At 40.5% G+C, this 6,000-nt stretch overlaps 1 protein-coding gene across 3 annotated transcripts in view; it reads right to left on the reverse strand.

Moving 5' to 3' along the window:
• The window catches only part of FAM135A (family with sequence similarity 135 member A), a 79,289-nt gene extending 73,547 nt beyond the window's left edge, over nt 1-5,742 (reverse strand). For 2 of the 3 annotated variants that reach the window (XM_083857180.1, XM_083857178.1), the window contains exon 1: nt 5,202-5,738. The gene's annotated coding sequence lies outside the window, so the exon portion shown is untranslated. Of the gene's footprint in view, nt 1-5,201 lie in introns of all 3 variants that reach the window. The other variant, XM_083857182.1, reaches the window with a different exon arrangement.
• Between the last annotated feature and the right edge of the window lie 258 nt (nt 5,743-6,000).

The following is a 6,000-nucleotide window of genomic DNA, read 5'->3' on the forward strand; positions in this document are numbered from 1 at the left end:
CATCATTTTAGCTAAACTTCATCAGCTTTTACACATTTATATCAAAAGTCTGGGAACACATCTGTTAGAGCTTCTAGTCAACAGACTCAAATTCAACTCAAACATTAATAGCATTAGCTGGCACTCAAACCAATTTCAGAGATGTACAATGCACCTTCCACAGGTTGTCTCTTAAGAACATGCAAAATAAAATTAACAGCAGGCAAATCCCAGTGGCTCAGAGCTTCTGCCCCAGCAACAAGCACCTTCCTTAGGAAAAGAAGTCCAATATGACAGAATGGCCACAAACATGGAGATCTAGGTCCTGACTTCCATGTTCATATCTAGTATTGACCTCACTCATTACAAGGTTTTTTTGCCTCTAAGCTGTTTTACATGTAAAGCAGTAAAACATGTTTTCTACTATCTATGCTTTATTGTTTCAGTACTTCAAATATCCTAAATACCTTGGCATGTTTCAATCTGGACTTTTTCACTGCAGTGAGGGATTGAAGCTCAGAGGTGCCTGAAAATACAGGCTTTAGAATTTTTTGATAGCTGGTGTAATCTCAGAATTTACCCAGAAAATCTTTTAAAAACATATATATGCATTTATAGAAAGCTAGGTGGGTCACATATAAATAGACAGGCAAACAATTATAATTAAGTTTAAAAGCACTACATATGCAATTACTACTACCTCTAAAACTCAGAAGCATTAATTACACTATTTAGACTGGGTTTTTTTTACATGGAAATACACAATCGTTATGCAGAAAAATCATCCAGCGATAATGGAACTGACAGCCTGGGGAGAAAGTACAGCTTCCTCTACAGAAGACCAAATACTACAACATTTTCCTTGTAAATTTCAATAGAAAGATGACAGAAAATGATGTCATTTTCTGCAAGCCATTCTAATGTGAAAATTGGAAGGGAAACCTTGCTTATTAACTTTAGAAAAATCATCTAAAGCATAAAGAGAATTCAGTTTATTTTATAGCTAGAAAGCATGATAAAGCATTATCTCTCAACATCCTTTATGCAACAGGTAATGAATGATCTTTGGCATTGTCAGTAACAGGGATTAATTCATGAGGTCACAGCACGTGCACAAGGCTGTGATTATAGTAAGCAGACTTGCATCTGGAAAACAGATCAGTTTATTATTTCAAAATGTCAGAGGTCAAGTGTAAAGCTTCCTGCAAAATTAACTGTTGAATGCTACAGATTTCTTCTTAATTTGGGGGTATGGTGTGACTTATTTTACAAACAAGTTTGTGACTTATTTTACAAACAAGATTCAGTAAACCATATGTGCACACATATGTATGTACATATATGTATAATTCTATGGTATCAGAGCTAACAAATTTTTAACTTCTCACTAGAAAGCTAAATATAGCAAAATCTATATGTTTTTCTTTTTTTCCTGATACAAGACTTGCAATTCAGAAATGAGGACATTTTAAATTTATTTTCAGTAAGAAATATTGATAAATGAAACTTTGTATCTTGTTTCCAACAAAATTGCTTGCACAATATAAAGTTCAAAATTCTTTGCAACAAAAATGTTCCCAATTTCAAAACCCCTACAGAAAATCCATTACAAAAAAAAGCACTGAAAGCATCTAACAAATAATAGAATTGATGTAATTTAAATTTGCTTTAGCATTTTCAACTTTTGTTTCACTTGTAAGTTGAACTCTGTGAGATTTGATTCTGTTCCTTATTTCTCTGTCTGTTCTTTCCAAGAACAATGCTTAAAGTAAACACAATTTGCTCACCTGACTTCTTCCTGACCCGAAACTATGGCAAACTTATTTCCTCCCTTTGAGATTTTTTTCTTGTATACTCCTTGTTGTATACTCTTGTTGCCACAAAGGTTCCACGCATTGTTCTTTGAGGAAGATGGTTTGTACAACAGACTTCTACAAATATCAGCAACACTACATTACTAAATACCAACTGCTCTTGCTACAAATGAAAGCATAAATATTTAATTATGTTCATACTTCAACAGTAACTTATTTCTCTATGCACAATACTTAATGACATGTATCCAACGAATTAATGTGTTGAAAAGGTGCTTAGCAAAATGCTAGAGAAGGCCAGAATCACCAGATGCGTAGCAAACGTAAAATCACGTGTCTTGCCAAGAAGAAAAAACGTGGTGCATTAATAGTAACAGAATAGTAAAGACATACTTTACTGCCTTGCCTAGCTGTGGCAGAAAAACATAGAACTAGTAATTTTTAAGAAGCATAGTATGATTTTAACAAGCTCACAGGGATCTAAAATGTGACTTTTGAGTGGATTTAACCAATACCTCATTCCTGTTTTAAAGCAGCAGGATTGTGACTTACAGAATCAGAGAATAGAAACATCAGTGTTGGAAGAGACCTTTAAAGATGAAGTCCAAATGTCAACCTAGCACTACCACTGTAACCACTGAACTGTATCACCATGATATAGGAACTCATAAAACTTTTGAAGATTGCAAGATAAACTTTTCATTAACAAAAAAGAAAAATCACATTTTCCATGTTTGTTCATTAGGAAGACTATTGAATGCAAGATTAAATAACTAATAATTCAATAAACTCTGAGTTATACTCATAGTTAACCAAAAAAAAAAAAAAATTAATGTGCTGGTACTTGACACAGTAATACTTATTTAGGCTACAGGTTCTCTGAGCAACAGTCTGTCAGAGGTAACTGAAACACAACAACAGGCTGTCAAAACAAGGGATAATGGCTGGTCAACACACAGGTGCTACTCATCTTTCCTGTCATGAAAACAAAGCACTAGTGAGATTGTATTTTTCCATACAGAGAAAAAGGGGAAGGGGAAAATCCACACAATAAAAATGCAACTCTTCCACCTTGGTTAACAAGAGAGTATATTCTGCCAAGACTGTCTTAGAGTCTGTAGGGATTGGGAGATGGAAAAGAACAAAAAGACTTCAAGACAGAAAACACGAAGTACAAGATGAAACAGTTACCGAGCAAGGATGAGAAACATTAGTCTTCATCACAATAACAACTTCAAACACTGAGACAAGGTCAACAGTAACAAGAATTCACAACCCTTGATTGTTGATTCTCACACTGAGGTCCATCTTTGATACTGATTTAACTTTCAAATTTGTTTGGGACAGCAACCAGGCCAAGAGGGAGATACAGGCATCAGTACTCTCAGCATTACATTAATAAACATTTGGGTACCTGCCTCCGAGGTTGGTGTAGGCAACCAGGTTCTCTTCAAGAGTCAAAGCTCATAAAGGGCTCCCATACCTTTACCTGCAGTAGTTCAAAATCCTGCCACTCAGAGTAATCTTCCTCATTCCTTTGCCAGGATTTGCTTTCCTATGCACCTCTCCAGCCAGCCAGATGGCTGTGGCATCCATATCCCATTCTAATCACTTCCAGCAAAAGAAGCTCACACCAAAACACCAGATTGTAACCTGGTGAGAATGAGATACTGGTAGAAACATCCTGTCAAATGAATGTTTATCATATCTCAAAACCACAACCAAGTCCACTAGAACTTGTCAGTGTCTTTCTCAGCAGATAACTGACTAGCAAAGTCAACAATGAACACCAGAGTGAGCAATGGATCTCAGTTTTCACATCTCTCCCTGCTTAGGAACAGAATTCACTAATTCTGTATTTGTGAGAAAAAAGCACCATAGAGTCCTGGAACTGAGCTTTGAAACCCGTGTGCTGCCAAGGGAAATGTTAAAACCACAATACTGCAGTGTCAGGTAACAGTGTCACATCTATCACTGGGGCTTCAGAAGAGATGTAAGGGCTTAGCTCTTCTGAAATCTGAACAGAGCCCAACGTGTTATTTTTGAGGTTTTACTTAACTCAAAACAAAAGTAAATTCTATCACAATGGAATTAAATTGAATCAACAACCGTGTTGGTTTGTCTGGCACATTTTCAAAATCACAGTTTTGAAGACAGATTTTGGTTGCTGTGTGCACTTTACTATTACTGATTAGTATTCATGCCAAACCTTATCCAGGCCAGTCACATTGACCATAATTTGAATTGAAGGTAACAAATCAGTTTTATTAATGAAGTGCTAATTTAAGTCCAAAACTAGTATTTTCATGCACCAGTCAACTCTTACCAGTTGTGTAGGATTGCATTTCACAGAAGGGATATTTAAACTACTTCAAAGAATGAGTTCAAATTCACGTTCTCTGACTTTTATCAATTAGGAAAGCTTAAGAATTGACCTACACCATTTACAGGGGGAAAAATGAGTGATGGGAAAAAGAAAACAAGCTGGACCATCCAAGGAAAATGCAGACTAAGATTTATAGCTGTGTTCTGACATACCAGTTGCAGGTACTCACTGTGACTTCATACAGTCATATGGAAGAAACAGAACAAGATTACAACTCGGTGCTCCATTAATTTAAAGGACTTGCAAAGATACAGCCAGAGCCCAGATTACTTCCTACCAAAAAAAATCAGTTCTAATGGGCAATGAACTGTTGAATGGAATAATAAAAACTATGCTGTAGTGCCTAATTTGTTCCTCCACAAATTCAGAATTCTTTCATTGTAAAAAAGCCATAACGTTCCAGCAAAACAAAGATTTATTGAACCAGGTTTCGGCTGTGCTATTTATCCCTTAGCAAGGGCCAAGCAATTTTATCTTCACAATCAAAATGCTAAGTTGGAGTTATTTAATGGATGAAAATGTAATACATTTCCTTCCAGAGTAATACAGATTCTGCAGTATTTGCTACTTGCTGTCGGTCAAGCAAACCAAAAGGTGGTGCATGTGGATTTTACCTCAGACTTTGTCTATTTATAATACATTAATCAAGTTAAAAGAACCCCTTAAAAAACAAAGTAAAACCCAGTAAAACAAAACAGGCATTTATATCCACTCTACTTGACAAAATACAAGATCTCAAACAGCAGCTTGTTTACCTTTCAGTCAGCAAAATCCGCTGCAACCAGTAGAAAGGGGAAGTGGGCTTAAACACATCAGCACAAATACCTCTTTGCTTACAGTATCAACATGATTGTAAACCCCCCCAATTACAATTTTTAAGAACCTGCTATGCTACACAACTTCTCTTCCAAACAGCATGCTCGCAAGGCGTAATTATCAAATAAAGCTTCCCGATAGGTTCTGTTCGAAATTTTACTTAAAATAATGCAAGAAAGAAACAATATTTCCACCAGAGAGCTTACTGATCATGCAAATCCTGCCGAGCGCGGCCCGAGGTTAGCTGAGCCCTGACGGGATCGCAGGGATGTTGACGGGGGTGCGGAGCATCCGCGGCCCCGCCGGACCCCGCGCCCTGCCCAGCCCGCTCCGCCTTCCCGGGGCACGGGCTGCTCCCGCCCGCCCGCCGCGCACCAGGAAATAGCTGGGAGTTATTCCTAACGCTCGGCCAGCAACTTTCCACATGCACGCAGAAACCGACATTTAAAAATATAAATTTAAAAAAAAAAAAACAACAAACCGCCCCCCTCGCCCCCTCCCCACCGTTTCAAAGCCCGTGAGGATGCTGTATGGCTCAGGGAAGGCAGGAGGGGAAAGGCGCTACAGCCTCCAGCAGCTCCAGGACCACGGCCGGCCCTCGGACACTTCGCGGCGGGGACGAGCGAGACATTATTTCTGACCTATTTTCGGCGCCGCTCGGAGCGATAAACAATCCGAAGCGGCGCAGAAACGCTGCCGGGGCAGGAACTTCTCCGGCCACGGGCGGCCCAGGCCGGGACTCGGGGGAAGCGCCCCCCGCCCCGCGGCGGAGCCGGCCCGGCCCCGGCCCCCCTCACCGCCCGCCCTGGGCTGCCGAAGGCTCCCCGAGCTCTCCCGCCGGGCTGCGGGTCCGGGCGGTCACCCCGGCACGAACGGGTCCCCGCCCGCCATGCCCGCGGCCCGGACACAGGCCGGGCACGGAGGGGTGCCCGCCCGCCCCGGCCCTGCGGACACGGCCACGCCGCCTGCCCGACCACCCAGCGCCCACCGCGGCCCCGGCACCCA

The sequence above is a fragment of the Zosterops lateralis genome (assembly GCF_965231275.1).
Source record: "Zosterops lateralis genome assembly, chromosome: 3".
Lineage (NCBI taxonomy): Eukaryota > Metazoa > Chordata > Aves > Passeriformes > Zosteropidae > Zosterops > Zosterops lateralis.